Below are 19,462 nucleotides of genomic sequence, written 5' to 3' on the forward strand. Positions count from 1 at the left end.
GAGAGGTCAGAGGTAGGTTCTTTACACAGACAGTGATGGGCATGTGGAATGCACTGCCGGCTGTGGTATTTGAGAGTTTAGAGACTTTGAAGCGACTCTTGGACAGGCATATGGATGAGAGCAAAATGTAAGGTGTGCAGGGTAGTTTGATCTTAGTAGGATAATAAGTCAGCACAACATCATGTGCCAAAGGGCCTGTACTGTTGTGCTGTACTGTGCTATGGCCTTTAACCCTTCAGTCTTTTGTTGTAAAACAGTCCTTTGCCCAATTCATTCCACAATGCAAAATAAAGTAATAAAAAATAATGCAGTTTTTACTCAGTGCCCACATCATAGAGATCAGACTTCAGCCAACTTGCAGCATCCCTCATGATATAAAGAAATAGCTGGGCATAGTCTGTGCAGTAAAGGTAAATTTGCCTCCTGACCTCTTGATTTGTAATGGCTGAAATAAGCTTTGTATGTGGCAAATCATTGCTTTACGGTTACAACAACAAAATTGTTGAAAATTGTCCAGTTGCACTTATCTGCAAATGCAATGCAATCAATTGCTGCTGCTGTAGACTGGATCAAACCTGATCAAAATATATCAAGAAAATAGTCTAGACCCTAACTTTTTCTTATTTTCAAGGTGAGTGCAAGGCATTATGGTCTGGATGCATATCAATCGGTCAAATTTTATTCATTACATTTATTCATAATTCAATACAGTCAAAACATAAAAAAAAGAATAGTTTTAGTGTAACTGTCAAAATGTTTAACAAAATAATGTCTACTAACTACCACTAATTAACAGTTTCAACACAGTAACATCCCATAAACACACTTTTGGCAAAGACAAATTGAGTAATACAAATTGTCTCACATGCAACTCCAGCAGCAGGAAGTGAACCCCAGCTTATAGCTGTAACACAGAGAGGAATAAGAGCTTGTACATACATCTCCTAGCCCCCAGGAACTGCTGAGAGCTAAAATTTTAAAAAAATCCTGGTTCTGTGGGAGCTTGACCCCAAACATTCAGGCTGCTCCCATTGTTTAACCTTTAAACAAAACCTAAGGCCTCGCAAGCGTTTTTATTGACAGTGGAGCAGACTGCTTGTCATCACTGACTCAATCTTACTTCATTAAAATAAAGGCCAACATACACCTCTTACAGCCATAGCTTCATCTTTCTGCTTCCTCAGGTCACTCCTGTTCATCAAAAAACTGAAGGAAGGTATTGTCAACAAGGACATCAAACAGCACTAAGAGATACTGGGAACTGCAGACGCTGGAGAATCCAAGATAACAAAGTGTGAAGCTGGATGAACACAGCAGGCCAAGCAGCATCTCAGGAGCACAAAAGCTGACGTTTCGGGCCTAGACCATTCATCAGAGAGGGGGATGAGGTGAGGGTTCTGGAATAAATAGGGAGAGAGGGGGAGGTGGACCAAAGATGGAGAGAAAAGAAGATAGGTGGAGAGGAGAGTATAGGTGGGGAGGTAGGGAGGGAATAGGTCAGTCCAGAGAAAACGGACAGGTCAAGGAGGTGGGATGAGGTTAGTAGGTAGGAAATGGAGGTGCAGCTTGAGGTGGGAGGAAGGGATGGGTGAGAGGAAGAACAGGTTAGGGAGGCAGAGACAGGCTGGGCTGGTTTTGGAATGCGGTGGGGGGAGGGGATGAGCTGGGCTGGTTGTGTGATGCAGTGGGGGGAGGGGACGAACTGGGCTCGTTTTGGGATGCGGTGGGGGAAGGGGAGATTTTGAAGCTGGTGAAGTCCGCACAGATACCATTGGGCTGCAGGGTTCCCAAGCGGAATATGAGTGGCTGTTCCTGCAACTTTCGGGTGGCATCATTGTGGCACTGCAGGAGGCCCATGACAGACATGTTATCTAAAGAATGGGAGGGGGAGTTGAAACGGTTCGCAACTTGGAGGTGCAGTTGTTTATTGCGAACCGAGCGGAGGTATTCTGCAAAGCGGTCCCCACGCCTCTGCTTGGTTTCCCCAATGTAGAGGAAACTACACTCGGTACAATGGATACAGTATACCACATTAGCAGATGTGCAGGTGAACCTCTGCTTAATATGGAAAGTCATCTTGGGGCCTGGGATAGGGGTGAGGGAGGAGGTGTGGGGGAAAGTGTAGCACTTCCTGCGGGTTGCAGGGGAAGGTGCCGGGTGTGGTGGCGTTGGAGGGCAGTGTGGAGAGAGCAAGGAAGTCACAGAGAGAGTGGTCTCTCCGGAATGCAGACAAGGGTGGGGGTGGAAAAATGTCTTGGGTGGTGGGGTCGGATTATAGATGGCGGAAGTGTCGGAGGATGATGCGTTGTATCCGGAGGTTGGTGGAGTGGTGTGTGAGGATGAGGGGGATCCTCTGTGGGCGGTTGTGGCGGGGGCGGGGTGTGAGGGATGTGTTGTGGGAAATGCGGGAGACGCGGTCAAGGGCATTCTCGACCACTGTGGGGGGAAAGTTGCGGTCCTTGAAGATCTTGGACATCTGGGATGTGCAGGAGTGGAATGCCTCATCCTGGGAGCAGATGCGGTGGAGGCGGAGGAATTGGGAACAGGGGATGGAATTTTTGCAGGACGGTGGGTGGGAGGAGGTGTATTCTATGTAGCTGTGGGAGTTGGTGGGCTTGAAATGGACATCAGTTACAAGCTGGTTGCCTGAGATGGAGGCTGAGAGGTGCAGGAAGTTGAGGGATGTGTTGGAGATGGCCCAGGTGAACTTGAGGCTGGGGTGGAAGGTGTTGGTGAAGTGGATGAGCTGTTCGAGCTCCTCTGGGGAGCAAGAGGCAGCACCGATACAGTCATCAATGTAACGGAGGAAGAGGTGGGGTTTGAGGCCTGTGTAGGTGCAGAAGAGGGACTGTTCCACGTAACCTACAAAGAGGCAGGCATATCTGGGGCCCATGCGGGTGCCAATGGCCACCCCCCCTTGTCTGTAGGAAGTGGGAGGAATCAAAAGAGAAGTTGTTGAAGGTGAGGACAAGTTTGGCTTGGTGGGTGAGGGTGTCGGTGGAGGGGGACTGGTCGGGCCTGTGGGATAGGAAGAAACGGAGGGCCTTGGGGCCATCTGCATGCAGAATACAGGTGTATAGGGACTGGACGTCCATGGTGAAAATGAGGTGTTGCGGGTCTGGGAATTGCAAGTTCTGGAGGAGGTGGCGGACATGGGTGGTGTCACGGACGTAGGTAGGGAGTTCCTGGACCAAAGGGGAGAAAATGGAGTCCAGATAGGTGGAGATGAGTTCGGTGGGACAGGAACAGGCTGAGACAATGGGTTGACCAGGGCAGGCAGGTTTGTGGATGTTAGGAAGGAGATAGAAACGGGCCAAGCAGGGTTGGGGAATAATGAGGTTGGAGGTTGTGGGTCGGAGGTCCCCTGAGGTGATGAGGTCATAAATGGTGTTGGAGATGATGGTTTGGTGCTCGGGTGTGGGGTCATGATCGAGGGGGTGGTAGGAGGTGGTATCGGAGAGTTGGCGTTTGGCCTCAGCGATGTAGAGGTCAGTGCACCACACTACCACTGCGCCTCCCTTGTCTGCGGGTTTGATGGTGAGGTTGGGGTTGGAGCGGAGGGCTGCCCGTTCTCTGGGGTAAAGGTTGGAGTGAGTGAGAGGGGTGGAGAGGTTGAAGCGGTTAATGTCTCGACGGCAGTTGGCCTTCCACTTCTTCCTGTCCTGCAGGCCCGACCAGTCCCCCTCCACCGACACCCTCATCCGCCTAGCTAACTCGACCTCACCCTCAACAACTTTTCTTTCGATTCCTCCCACTTCCTACAGACAAAGGGGGTGGCCATGGGCACCCGCATGGGCCCCAGCTATGCCTGCCTCTTTGTAGGTTACGTGGAACAGTCCCTCTTCCACACCTACACAGGCCCCAAACCCCACCTCTTCCTCCGTTACATTGATGACTGCATCGGTGCTGCCTCTTGCTCCCCAGAGGAGCTCGAACAGTTCATCCACTTCACCAACACCTTCTACCCCAGCCTCAAGTTCACCTGGGCCATCTCCAACACATCCCTCAACTTCCAGGACCTCTCAGTCTCTATCTCAGGCAACCAGATTGTAACTGATGTCCATTTCAAGCCCAGCAACTCCCACAGCTACCTTGAATACACCTCCTCCCACCCAATCTCCTGCAAAAATTCCATCCCCTATTCCCAATTCCTCCGCCTCCGCCGCATCTGCTCCCAGGATGAGGCATTCCACTCCTGCACATCCCAGATGTCCAAGTTCTTCAAGCACCGCAACTTTCCCCCCACAGTGGTCGAGAATGCCCTTGACCACGTCTCTCACATTTCCCGCAACACATCACTCACACCCCGCCCCTGCCACAACCGCCGTAAGAGGATCCCCCTCGTCCTCACACACCACCCCACCAACCTCCGGATACAACGCATTATTCTCCAACACTTCCGCCATCTACAATCCGACCCCACCACCCAAGACATTTTTCCATCCCCATCCTTGTCTGCTTTCCGGAGAGGCCACTCTCTCTGTGACTCCCTTGTTCGCTCCACACTGCCCTCCAACCCCACCACACCCGGCACCTTCCCCTGCAACCACAGGAAGTGCTACACTTGCCCCCACACCTCCTCCCTCACCCCCATCCCAGGCCCCAAGATGACCTTCCATATCAAGCAGATGTTCACCTGCACATCTGCCAAAGTGGTATACTGTATCCATTGTACCCGGTGTGGCTTCCTCTACATTGGGGAAACCAAGCAGAGGCTTGGAGACCGCTTTGCAGAACACCTCCGTTCGGTTCGCAATAAACGACTGCACCTCCCAGTCGCGAACCATTTCAACTCCCCCTCCCATTCTTTAGATAACTTGTCCATCATGGGCCTCCTGCAGTGCCACAATGATGCCACCTGAAGTTTGCAGGAACAGCAACTCATATTCCGCTTGGGAACCCTGCAGCCCAATGGTATCTGTGTGGACTTCACCAGCTTCAAAATCTCCCCTTCCCCCACCACATCCCAAAACGAGCCCAGTTCGTCCCCTCCCCCCACTGCATCACACAACCAACCCAGCTCATCCCCTTGCCCCACCGCATTCCAAAACCTGCCCAGCCTGTCTCTGCCTCCCTAACCTGTTCTTCCTCTCACCCATCCCTTCCTCCCACCTCAACCGCACCTCCACTTCCTACCTACTAACCTCATCCCACCTCCTTGACCTGTCCGTTTTCTCTGGACTGACCTATCCCCTCCCTACCTCCCCACCTGTACTCTCCTCTCCACCTATCTTCTTTTCTCTCCATCTTCGGTCCGCCTCCCCCTCTCTCCCTATTTATTCCAGAACCCTCACCCCATACCGCTCTCTGATGAATGGTCTCGGCCCGAAACATCAGCTTTTGTGCTCCTGAGATGCTGCTTGGCCTGCTCTGTTCATCCAGCTTCACACTTTATTATCATCAAACAGCACTTATCACCAATAACTTGCTCAGCACAGCTCCGACTGGGTTTGACTAAGATCCAACTTCATTACAGCATGGACTCAAAAAGCAAAATTACAGAGCTTGGTTAAAAATGACAAGCTAATGTTGCAACAGCATTTAAAAAGTGCAGCATTTAAGAATTCTTGTCAAATTGTACGTGGGAATTAGGGGAAATGCTCCTTGTTGTCTGGAGTGATACCTAGCACAGAGGAAGGTGGTCTGGCCATTGGAAGTCAGTCAGCCATCTCAGCATCATTTTGTAATTTTTTAAATGTATTTTTGTAATTAACCTGTTCAGAATGAAGCAGGTAGGACTTGAACCCAGTCTTCCCAGTCCAGGATTATGGACATTATGACTACACTCCAAGAGGAGCCTTCCAGAACAGTTACATACTGTCAAACATTGTGAGCTTGATATGATTTGAGCAAGCAACATTAGTGTTCAAAGTGTAACACCTTCAGCTGCTTCATAGGTTATGCTCCCTCCAGGTCAGAAAACATTTCCCAAACCTGTATGACTCTCCAGGATCAAGAGCAGCAGTTTCATGGATGTCCCACCACCCGGCAGGTTCTTGTACAAGTTCCGCACCATCTTGTGTGTCGTCATTATGTCTTTGTCAGTGGATTAAAATCCAACAACAAAACTGTTAGTATACCATTATCATACAACCAGCAGAAGTTTAAGAATTTGTCTTATCATCACCTTCCCAAGGGAAAATAGGCTAGACAATAAATGCTGGGCTTGCCAGCAATTCCTATTACCTGTGAATGAAAAGAGTAACCACTTTTGGTGTTTCATAGCATGTCAATGTTCTGTCTGCAATACAATCAGCTCAGTTTTGAATTTTTAAAAAATGAATAAACAGACATGCCTGCATTTTCAGTGCAGATCTTACCAATGTTTTGCCTACAATTTGGCGCACACATGAAATTGCATAACTTAACTTTGAATATCTTTCAATCCTCCACTGAAAAAGATTAAAAAACTAGTAGAAATTCTCGGCATAAATCTTCAAAAATGTTCAGATTTTAGAAATCTACGAGTTGGTTTAAGATCACGAAAATGTCACAGACTAAACACAATATTCTGTACAACATGCAGCTTCCATAAGCATTTGTTAACACATCAGAATGATAAAAGAGAATTTTCAAATCATACTTGTATGACATATTAATGATAAATTACAATGGAAAACCATGGTTTGTGTGATGCAATAGTATGAGCAGCAGTAAACGTTGCTGTTGTACCCGCACAGTTGTCATTAAGGCTATCTTGGTTTGAGTCAAAAGCATTAATTGTTCCCAGGCCTTTTTAGGACCTTGTCACATCATGCACATTTAATTGATTGATTTCTACGCAATAAAGATGTCAGTGGTGTAGTAGTCAGTGAATTCTCTCAACCTCAATGCTCCTAGCAACTCTGGAACAATTGCAAATCAAGTATATAACTTACTCTCTAATTCTTGACATAGACTATTGAGGGCTTTTCTGTTGGACTAAAAGGTCCCCAGGCACAAAACTCCAGATTAAATTAGACATTCTCTCCCTTGTCAGTTACTTTGATCAAGTGGAATTTTGATGCATCTTAATGCTTTTTGTGTTTTGTTATGCAATTGCTTTAAAACACTGGCTGCTGACAAACCAATTATCCTTAAAATTAGAACCAGAAAACTGTTGGTGACAGCAGAATCTGTTTAACCTTACTTCAACTGGACTCTAACACAACATATTAACAAAACGATAGATTGCAACACCAACTAATTAGTGATTTATAGGACTGCCCTTTCCCCTCCTTCCTCTTCTCCAGGTAGCATCCTTGATTGTTTGAGCATTGCTGAACCATTGCTTGTGCTGTGCTTTGTTGTGGGACAAGGAGAGGAAGCAGGCATGGAATCTACCTCAGCTGGAATGAGAATTTAATCTTGCATTGTTGCAGTTATTTTGACCATATGCTAGCTGTCTGACTAACTGAGCTGTCAACTGTTTCCCCCCCCCCCCCCACCCCCCGCCAAACCCAATGCCTCCACCCCAACTCCTTTGTTTTCAAATAAATAGTTTCCAAACTGTATGGGTGGGTCTAGGCCCAAAACGTCAGCTTTTGCACTCCTAACATACTGCTTGGCCTGCTGTGTTCATCCAGCTCCACACTTTGTTGTCTGGGTGTAGTAATGACAATTTTTAACTTACTGGCATCTCCGGGAACAAATACAAAGTAACATTTTGTACACTTAAATTGTTCTCTGAATTTCAATTTCCTATGATCGGCTTTCTGTTCCTCATTCCTTGATATTTTTAACGGTAGCTCAGTTTGTAAGCCTGAGTCCTTGGTGTCATGTTTTCTTCTTCATAGTTTGACAATTAGAATAAACAATGAATGAGAAATGGAAGGGAAGGCTGAGACTTTCCCCACTGGAGCATAGGAGGCTGAGGGGTGACCTTACCGAGGTTTATAAAATCATGAGGGGCATAGATAAGGCAAATGATAAGGGTCTTTGCCCTAGGGTGGGGGAGTTCTTTTTTAAGGTTTTTAGTTTTTTTAAAGGTGAGAAGAAGGCGATTTAAAAGGGACGTGAGGGGGAACTTTACACAGAGAGCGGTTTGTGAGTGAACTGCCAGAGAAAGAGATGGATGCAGGTAGTTACAATGTTTAAAAGTCATTTGGATAAGTTCATGAAGAGGAAAGGTTTGAAGAGATATAAGCCAAACACAGGCAAGTGGTACTAGTTTAGTTTGGCAACATGGTCAGCATGGACTATTTGGACCTGAGTCTGTCTCCATGCTTTATGACGCTATGACTCTATGACTAGTCATTTTGTTAACTTTCAAGTAATAACAATGAAATCATAGAGATGTACAGCACAGAAACATAACCTTTGGTCCAACTTGTCCATGCCGACCAGATATCCTAAATTAATTTAGCCTTACTGGCCAGCATTTGGCCCCCAGGTCTCTTTAAACCCTTTCTATTTATGTACCCTTGCTGATGCCTTTTAAATGTTGTAATTGTACCAGCCTCCACCACTTCCTCTGGCATTTCATTCTGTACATGCGCCACCTTCTGTGTAAAAGGCTGCTCCTCAGATCCATTTTAAATCTTTCCCCTCTCACCTTAAACATATGCCCACTAGTTTTAGACTCAAATACCCTGAGGCAATGACCTTGACTATTCACCCTATCCATGCCCCTCATGGTTTTACAAGCCGGTCAGCCTCCAATGCTCCGGGGAAAATAGCCCCAGCCTATTCAGCCTTTCTCTATAGCTCAACTCTTCCAACCCTGACAATGTCCTTGTAAATCTTTTCTGAACCCTTTCAAGTTTCATAACATCTTTATACAGACTCAATGACTCTGAATGTTAGCACATGAAGTAAGTAATGTCATTGATGGAATGGTGTTGGAGGGTTACTGGCCTATTGGCAAACTGCCGGACGCAATGCTATAAAGCTCCTTGTGTTGATTTTTCAATCAATATCTATTTGGATGCTATCCCACTCCTGTAAAGCTAATTTTTTTTTTGAGCTAACGAGGAGATAACATTCACAGCTATGCATGAATGCAGCAAGAAAAAATTCAAGTAATCGTGGGTGGACTCGCTACAAATGTTGTACACCTAGTTTTGTTAATGAGTTGTATTCTACTGTAAGGAATCACACAAATGGAATAATGTGTTGAAGTGGGTGGAAATCATTGCGAAGAATGAGAATATTAACAGAGCACAAAACTAAAATCATGTAATCTGAGTGTGCAAGCTAAAGAGCGAAGCCTTCCAACGATATTTCGTATGCATTTGGCAGAGCATGCTGTAGGATATGCAACTGTAAGAGCTTTCCAAGTTTTAATGTAACAACTTTTGACAACATGAAAATGGATTCAAAAGCTAAAAATCCAGCGATCGTGTCAGTGAGGACAATTTAAATATATTGCTCAAAACATCGCTATAAATCTCTAGGAACATGACAGTTACCTGTTGCACCTAAGATGTTGACTATAAATTTACACTGTGCTTTAATCAACCTTAGCGGAAATGTGGGGCAGCGGGTTCAATTGCAGGGAAGTTTAAAAGCTAAAAAGAACCAAGAGTACAGTGTAGTGAAAAGGTGAATGAGGACGGAGCTGAAAATACAAGCAGAAGAAAGCAGTAGAAATTAAAACCAGAATAAGTAAGAATGTTAAAAAGGCAAAGCTTAAGGCTCTTTGTCTGAATGCATTCAGTGGCTGCAAGATGATCTATGACTTGACAGCACAAATAGAAGTAGATGATTATGACTTGGTAGCTATTACAGAGGCAAGGTTACAGTCTGACCAAGTATAGGAATTCAATGTTCAAGGGTATTTGATGTTCCAGAAAAATGGATAAAATGGAAATGGTGATGACGTAGCATTGTACTTAAGGGAAATTATTAATGCATTGGTGGAATGCCAATGTAGTTGCAATAGGTTCTGATGTAGAATCCACTTGGGTGGAAATAAGGAATAGGAAGGAGAGGAAGTCAGGGTGGGAGTCATCTCCAGGCTCCTAAAGAGTTGCCTTACTGTAAAACACAGTATAAAACAAGAAATAACGGAGCTACGTAAGAAAGGCATTACAGTTGTCATGGGTGAGTTTAATCTGCATATTTACTGGATAAATCAGGTGAGCAAAGTTAACATTCATAAATCTCAGCCTTGCCCTCAGTAACCCTGTCTGTTACCTTTCCAACCTTTGTCATTCTGGCCCAGATTGTGGGAGGGTAGTTGAGGCTGGAACCTCATAACCTTTAAAAAATACTTGGGTAAACATTTAAGGTGTCATAACATTCAAGCTTATGGGCCTAATGTGAGCAAGTGGAACTAAGAGTAGGTAGTTGTGTATTTTTGGCAGTATAACACAGAAGGGCATCCTCTGTCCTGTACAATTCTATGACTTAATGATTCTATGGAAGCTGAGTTCGTGGAATATATCAGGAATTGTTTCTTGCAAAACCTTGCAGGATCTTCTCAGAAATAGGCTACCTTGGATATAGTATTGTGTAATGTGGTGGGATTGAAATGAGAACTCATAGTTAAGGATCCTCCAGGGGTTGGTGATCATGACATTGCAACATTAAATTTCAAATTCAGTTTGAGGGACAGCATTTTGAGACTCAACCTAATGTCCTCAATTTCAGTAAGGGTGATTACAAAGGTTTGCAGCAAGAGTTTCCTAATGCAGTCTGCAAAAGATAGACTATGGGAAGATCAATGGATGTACAGTGGCAGGTATTCAGACAGTTACTTTGTAACAGCGTGTCCCAAAGGAAAAAAAGGCTCCATTCAAAAAGAAGGAGCAGATAAAATAGACAAAGAAGAACATCCAATCAAAAGCTAAGGTATACAAAATAGCTAAACTTGTGGTACTCCAGAAGATTAGGAATTTTTAGCAACCAGAAAGGGATGACTAAAATGCTACGAAGAGTGAAAATTGAATCGGAAAATAAATTAGCAATAAATATAAAAGCAAACAGAGCTTCTATGGGTATGTAAAAAGAAAAAGAGAAATCAAAGTGGGTGTGGGACCCTTGGAGGATGTGACTAGGGAATTCATAATGGAGTACAGTTTAATGGCAGGTACTTTAAACTAATATTTGGCATTGGTCTTCATTGTGGATAATACAATAAACAACCCAAAAATACCTGATGTGCAAGGTGCTAGTGAAGGGACCGATCTTGTGACAGTTTCTATCTCAAGAGGCAAATTATTTAACTGACTAATGGGACTGAAGACAGACAGTGAACCGGACCTGCCAGTTGCACTCAAAAGTTTTAAAGGAAGTGAAGGCATTTGTCACTAAAATAAACTAAAATTCATTTGATTCCAGGTGGGTTCCAATAGATTGCGAACATAGCAATTCTTTTGAAGGAATGAGCTAGACAGAAAGCAGGAAAATATAGGCTAATTAGCCTAACATTTGTTGTAGACAATTGTAGAGTCATAGAGATGTACAGTATGGAAACATTCCCCTCACCTCAGCTCGTCCATACCAACCAGATATCCTAAATTAATCTAGACCCATTTCCCAGCATTTGGCTCATATCCCTCTCTATCCTTCCTCATCAAATGCCCATTCAGATGTCTTTGAAGTGTTGTAATTGTACTAGCCTCCACTACTTCCTCTGGCAGCTCATTCACAACACTTTTATGTGAAAAAGTTGTCCCTTAGATCCCTTTTAAGTCTTTCCCCCCCTCAACTAGTTTTGGACTCCCCTATCCTGGGAAAAGACCTTGACTATTCCTGCCCCATGCCCCTCATGATTTTATAAGCATCCATAAGATCACCTCTCAGCCTCCAAGGCTTCAGGGAAAATAGCCCCAGCCTCTTCAGCCTCTCCCGATTGCTCCAATCCTCCAACCCTGCCAATATCCTTGTAAATCTTTTCTGAAACACTTCAAATTTCACAATATCCTTCTACAGCAAAGAGACCAGAATTACATGCATTACTCCAAAAACTGCCTAATCAATGTTCTGTACAGCTGCAACATGACCTCTCAACTCCGATACTTAATGCACTGACCAGTAAAGACAAGCATACTAAATGCCTTCTTGACTATCCTATCTACCTGCGAGAGATAATGGGAACTGCAGATGCTGGAGAATCTAAGACAACAAAATGTGAGGCTGGATGAACACAGCAGGCCAAGCAGCATCTCAGGAGCACAAAAGCTGATGTTTCAGGCCTAGACCCTTCATCAGAGAGGGGGATGGGGTGAGGGTTCTGGAATGAATAGGGAGAGAGGGGGAGGCGGACTGAAGATGGAGAGAAAAGAAGATAGGTGGAGAGAGTATAGGTGGGGAGGTAGGGTGGGGATAAGTCAGTCCAGGGAAGACGGACAGGTCAAGGAGGTGGGATGAGGTTAGTAGGTAGATGGGGGTGTGGCTTGGGGTGGGAGGAAGGGATGGGTGAGAGGAAGAACAGGTTAGGGAGGCGGAGACAGGTTTGACTGGTTTTGGGATGCAGTGGGTGGAGGGGAAGAGCTGGGCTGGTTGTGTGGTGCAGTGGGGGGAGGGGACGAACTGGGCTGGTTTAGGGATGCAGTTGGGGAAGGGGAGATTTTGAAACTGGTGAAGTCCACATTGATACCATTAGGCTGCAGGGTTCCCAAGCGGAATATGAGTTGCTGTTCCTGCAACCTTCGGGTGGCATCATTGTGGCACTGCAGGAGGCCCATGATGGACATGTCATCTAAAGAATGGGAGGGGGAGTGGAAATGGTTTGCGACTGGGAGGTGCAGTAGTTTGTTGCGAACTGAGCGGAGGTGTTCTGCAAAGCGGTCTCCAAGCCTCCGCTTGGTTTCTCCAATGTAGAGGAAGCCACACCGGGTACAGTGGATGCAGTATACCACATTGGCAGATGTGCAGGTGAACCTCTGCTTAATGTGGAATGTCATCTTCGGGCCTGGGATAGGGGTGAGGGGGGAGGTGTGGGGGCAAGTGTAGCATTTCCTGCGGTTGCAGGGGAAGGTGCCGGGTGTGGTGGGGTTGGAGGGCAGTGTGGAGCGAACAAGGGAGTCACGGAGAGAGTGGTCTCTACGGAAAGCAGACAGGGGTGGGGATGGAAAAATGTCTTGGGTGGTGGGGTCGGATTGTAGATGGCGGAAGTGTCGGAGGATGATGCGTTGTATCCGGAGGTTGGTGGGGTGGTATGTGAGAATGAGGGGGATCCTCTTTGGCCGGTTGTGGCGGGGGCGGGGTGTGAGGGACGTGTTGCGGGAAATACGTGAGACGCGGTCGAGGGCGTTCTCGATCACTGTGGGGGGAAAGTTGCGGTCCTTGAAGAATTTGGACATCTGGGATGTGCGGGAGTGGAATGTCTTGTCATGGGAGCAGATGCGGCGGAGGCGAAGGAATTGGGAATAGGGGATGGAATTTTTGCAGGAGGGTGGGTGGGAGGAGGTGTATTCTAGGTAGCTGTGGGAGTCGGTGGGCTTGAAATGGACATCAGTTACAAGCTGGTTGCCTGAGATAGAGACTGAGAGGTCCAGGAAGGTGAGGGATGTGTTGGGGATGGCCCAGGTGAATGAAGTTTGGGGTGGAAGGTGTTGGTGAAGTGGATGAACTGTTCGAGCTCCTCTGGGGAGCAAGAGACGGCACCGATACAGTCATCAATGTACCGGAGGAAGAGGTGGGGTTTGGGGCCTGTGTCGGTGCGGAAGAGGGACTGTTCCACGTAACCTACAAAGAGGCAGGCATAGCTGGGGCCCATGTGGGTGCCCATGGCCACCCCCTTAGTCTGTAGGAAGTGGGAGGATTCGAAAGAGAAGTTGTTGAGTGTGAGGACAAGTTCGGCTAGGCGGATGAGGGTGTCGGTGGAGGGGGCCTGGTCTGGCCTGCGGGACAGGAAGAAGCGGAGGGCCTTGAGGCCATCTCCATGCGGAATGCAGGTGTACAGGGACTGGACGTCCATGGTGAAGATGAGGTGTTGGGGGCCAGGGAATAGGAAGTCCTGGAGGCGGTGGAGGGCTTGGGTGGTGTCACGGACATAGGTGGGGAGTTCCTGGACCAAAGGGGAGAAAATGGAGTCCAGATACATGGAGATGAGTTCGGTGGGGCAGGAGCAGGCTGAGATGATTGGTCGACCAGGGCAGGCAGGTTTGTGGATTTTTGGAAGGAGATAGAAACGGGCCGTGCGGGGTTGGGGAACAATGAGGTTGGAGGCTGTGGGTGGGAGGTCCCCTGAGGGGATGAGGTCATGAATGGTGTTGGAGATGATGGTTTGGTGCTCGGGTGTGGGGTCATGATCGACGGGGCGGTAGGTGGTGGTGTCGGAGAGTTGGCGTCTGGCCTCGGCGATGTAGAGGTCAGTGCGCCATACTACCACTGCGCCACCCTTGTCTGCGGGTTTGCTGGTGAGGTTGGGGTTGAAGCGGAGGGAGCGGAGGGCTGCCCGTTCTGCAGGGGAGAGGTTGGAGTGGGTGAGAGGGGTGGAGAGGTTGAGGCGGTTAATGTCTCGATGGCAGTTAGAGATGAAGAGGTCGAGGGAGGGTAGGAGGCCTGGGGGTGGTGTCCAGGAGGAGGACTTGTGTTGGAAGCGGGTGAAGGGGTCAGTGGAGGGAGGGTTAGGCTCCCGGTTGAAGAAGTAGGCATGGAGGCGAAGGCGGCGGAAAAACTGCTCTATGTCCAATCGTGACTGGTATTCGTTGATGTTTGGTTGTAGGGGGACAAAGGTGAGCCCCTTGCTAAGGATGGACCGTTCGTCCTCAGTTAGTGGGAGGTCTGCGGGGATGGTGAAGATGCGGCAGGGTTCAGTGTGGCTGTCTTCTCTGGGGTTGCTGGCTGTGGAGGTTGTGGGCGGAGTGATGAGGTCGTCGGCCGTGGACGGGGTTCCATCGGCGTCGGCCGTGGGTGGGGTTCCATCGGCGTCGGCCGTGCGACCCCACTTTCAAATTCCAAAAAATTTGTCAAACGTGATTCCTCTTTCACCCACCACATTGACCCTGACTGTGTTCAGCTTTTGTAAAAGTGTATTTCTTTAATAATGGAACCTAAGCTCACCATTTGGATACAAAATTAGCTCGAACGTAGAAGGCAAAAAGTGGTGGTGGAATGTTGCGCCGCAGGTTCTTTCTTTGTTCAGCAACATTCAGCAGGACCTTACCATTAAGTGTGTAAGTCCTGCTCTGATTTGCCATTCCAAAATGCAGCAAATCACATTTATTTAAATTAAACTCCATTTGCCTCGGCCCATTTGCCCATCTGATCAATGTCCTGTTGTACTCTGAGGTAACCTTTCTAGCTGCCCACTTCACCATCAATTTCAGTGTCGTTTGCAAACTTACTAACCATATCTCCTATGTTCACATCCAAATAATGTACATAAAAGACAAAAGCAGCAGACCCAACACCGGCCTTTGTGACGGACTGCTGACCACAGGTCTCCAGTCTGAAAAGCAACATTCCACCACCACTTTTTGCCTTCTACGTTCGAGCTAATTTTGTATCCAAATGGTGAGCTTAGGTTCCATTATTAAAGAAATACACTTTTACAAAAGCTGAACACAGTCAGGGTCAATGTGGTGGGTGAAAGAGGAATCATGTTTGACAAATTTTTTGGAATTCTTTGAAGATATAACAAGCAGAGCTAATAAAGAGAAGCTGGTACATTTAAATGTACAGGGATTTCCAGAAACATTCTATAAGATAACATGAAAGGTCATCACACAAGATAGGAGCTCACCACACTGGGGTTACAATATTGACCTGGATCAAGGATTGGCTAATAGAAGACAAATAAACCAGAATAAAATGGGTCTTTTTTTTCAGGTTAGAAAGACGTAACTAGTGAGGTACAATAACTATCACTCCAAGGGTCTCCTTTATTTACTCGGTATTTTAATGACTTAAGAGTATTGGAGGTAAAGTGTAATATATCCAGATTTGCTGAGGATCCAAACCTGTCTGCATTGGCCAGTGCATTGAGTATAGGATTTGGGATGTCATGTTGTGTCTGCTGAGAACATTGGTTAGGCCAATTTTGGAAAACTGCATTCAGTTCTAGTTTCCTTGCTATAGTAAAGATGTTTTGAAACTTGAAAGGGTTCAGAAAATATTGACAAGAATGTTGCCAGCTTTGGAGGATTTAAGCTGTAGGAGAGGCTGAATAAGCTGGGGCTATTTTCCCTGGAGCATGAGAGGATGATGGGTGACATATTGAGGATGATAAAACCATGAGGGACATGGATAGGGTAAATAGTCAAGAACTTTTCCCCAGTGTCGGGGATTTCAAAGCTAGAGAGGAAAGATTTTAGGTGAGAGGGGGAAGATTTATAAAAGGACCTAAGGGGCAACTTTTTCACACAGAGCGCGCTGCACGTATGGAATGAGCTACCAGAGGAGGTGGTGGAAGCTCACATTTAAAAAGGCATCTGGATGGGGACTTGAAGAGGAAAGGTTGAGAGGGATATGGGACAAATGCTGGTAAATGGGACTAGGTTAATTTAGAGTACCTTGCCAGCATGGACTATTTGGACCGAAAGATCTGTTTCGTGCTGCACAACTCTGTGACAAACTTAGGTGAGAGGGCACATTCCTGTGAGGATATAGATAGGTTGAGTGGCAGGCAAAAGCTTAACAGATGGAGTTTGATGTAAGGAGGTGGGAAGTCGTGCATTTTGGTAAAAATGATCAAAAGGCAGACTATTATAAAAGAGGACAGAGAGATGTAAAAAAAATGCAGCATGGTGAGATCTAGGTATTCACGGGCATGAAACACAAACGTTCTCATGGGGGTGCAGCATGTCATTAGGAAGGCAAATGAAATTATGTCTCCTGTTGCTGGTGGTTTGGTGTTTAGAAGCAGGAAAATATTATCACAACTGTACGGGATGTTGGCGAAGGTGTAGTGCACTGGAGTGCAGTGCACTGTTCTGGTCTCTGTATTTAAGGAAGTGTGTTTTGGAATTGGAGACGGTTCAAAAGAGATTCACTTGTTTATTTCCTGGAATTTGGATGTTGTCATATTAGAAATGGTTGTACAGGTTAAGCATTTTATCATTAGAGCTTAGGAGAATAAGAAGTCATCTTATTAAGACCTGCAAGATTCTGAGGGACCTCGATAGAGTTAATGTTCAGAAGACTTGCCCCATCAGTGGGGAAACACAGTTACAAAACAAGGGGATGCTCATTTCAAACTGAAATGCAAAGCAATTTTTTTTCTCTCAGAGAGTAGGGATTAAGTCTAACTGTCTATCCCAGAGACTGGCTGAAGTTAGATCACTGAAAATATTTAAAGAGGAGATAGATTGACTTTTGTAGTATTTGAAGGTAATGAGAGGGTGCCAAGGAAAGGAAGTTGATGCTTGTGGCATGTCAGCCATGATCCTATAGAATAGCAGGCAAAGTTTGAAAGGCTGAATGCCCTACTCCTGCCTCTATTTATTATGTTCTAAAATTACAGAAAATTCAAAATGCAGCATCTTATCAACAGGGAGTTGGGATGTTTGATGAACTGAATGGAGATTGAGAACTTGTAGATGGTGAAAGCATGATTATGTGCCAGAATTCATGTGCTTTCTGCTTCATTTTATTCAATTTCTTAAACCAGAGATTAACTTTACACTGCATTAATGTACACTTTTGGCTGAAAATTCACATGAAATTCCAGCCATATTATTCTTCCATTATTGCTGCACCTTGCATTGACATATAGGTGGCTTAATATTTGTAAATTCCCAATACATCAATGTTGACGTTCTTTCTTGGGATCATGTTTGTTGAATTGTTCCTGAACAAGGAATAGTTATGACTGTTTGAGCATGGTTATAACAAGGATGCCCGTCATTAATAATGTTGGGAAACCTTCCAAATTGAGCTGTACAGTTACAATTTCCATTGGTCAATCAATATGCGTTTTACTTGCCCATGAGTTCAAGGTGAGCCTGTCTGTATTTTGCACGCAAAACCATTGGATGTTTTTACCAGGATCCTTCCCTAATTCTAGCACAGCTGATACTGGAGGAAATAGCAAGGATGAGATGTAATGTGAAGCTGTGGTTATTTTAAAAGTGATTCATATAAAAAATGAGTTAAAGCTGAAAAGAAGTGGCCATTCGAAATGAGTGTGAGTTGATAATATGCTGAATACTTCAATTTTGCTGACTGGGTGCATTGTCCTTAAAACACCAAGCCATTTATTATCAAGATAGCTCTGAATTGAGTGAATGCAATTTACTATGAGGAACCTGTAATTAGATCCAATTATAAACTGTCACTTTGTTGTCACACACTATTTCAGCATCACAACTATATGCCAATTAAGTATTTATGTTGCTCAATTACCAGAACGATCACACAGAAAATTTGAATGTCACGTTTATTTAGTTATTATTTTTCCAGCTGTTCCAGTCAATTCTCCACACGATACATTCTATTCACAATACAAAGTGAAACAGTTTGCTTACTTAGAAAATGTATCGACAGGTCAGACAGGCGCGGAAATACATCTTATTCTGATGGTTAATTAAAGAATTCAGCCATGGAAACAAATCTTACAGCTTTGTAACATTCCTGCTGCAGCAAATAAATCATTCAGAACAGCTTGGGCAACAAGCCTCAGTTTTGTAGGCCACAAAATCTATAAACCATCTCCAGCTAAATCCCTTGGAGTTCCCTCAACAGTGCAGTTAAAATACATCTGTGAAATAACTGCACAGAAGCCGACATCCCGTTACCAAGTCATCCTTTATTTACTTATGCACATACACTGGCTGTAACCAGCCGGCTCAGAGTCAGTCATCTGGGCTGAGGAGACTCTAGATCCCCTGCTTATATATTTTTTTCTTTTTCGTCTCTGTTCCAGTTCTGATGAAGTGTTTCGGCCCAAAACATTGACTTTCCTGCTTCTTGGATGCTGTCTGACCGCTGTGCTTTTCCAGCTCAATCTTTATTGACTCCATCTTCCAGCATCCGCAGTCCTTACTGTCTCCAAGTCACAATTGGTCGCCTTGTTTTCAGCTATCAAACTCAAAACTCTGGGATTCCCACCCTAAAGCTCACCTTGTCTCCACCTCCCCTTCTCTCTTTTGGCCATGCATTTTAGTCAAGATATGGCCTGAAATAACTGCACAAAGGCTGGTATCCTGTCACGAAGTCACTCTTTCATTACTTGTGCACAGTACACCAGCCGTGACCAGTCAACTCAGAGTCAGTCTCCTGAACTGAGGAGATACTATATAGTTTATATTGGTCAGCCAGGGCTCCCTGATTGGCCCAGGTTAACAACCCCAAACAATGACCTTACGGTCAACAAAGTTAACCTAGTTCCAATCACTACAGACTGCTAATGTTTTAACCAAGCAAGATTACTGATAACTTCATTCAATGTGAAGCTTAAGCACAGCTGACTCCCAAACATTGGTGAGATAGTTTAAGTGTCAAAATTTCTGAGATCCTTTGAAAGTTCCACTTGAAATTTGGGATGTTATTTTGCTCCCTTGCTACGTAGGACATGGAAGTTTTGCTTTATGTTTTAAATTTCCCAAGCAAATGCAAAGCTGTTATTGATGACTCTGAAGGAAATTAAGCA

Source organism: Stegostoma tigrinum, chromosome 4, assembly GCF_030684315.1.
Source record: "Stegostoma tigrinum isolate sSteTig4 chromosome 4, sSteTig4.hap1, whole genome shotgun sequence".
In the NCBI taxonomy this organism is placed as follows: domain Eukaryota; kingdom Metazoa; phylum Chordata; class Chondrichthyes; order Orectolobiformes; family Stegostomatidae; genus Stegostoma; species Stegostoma tigrinum.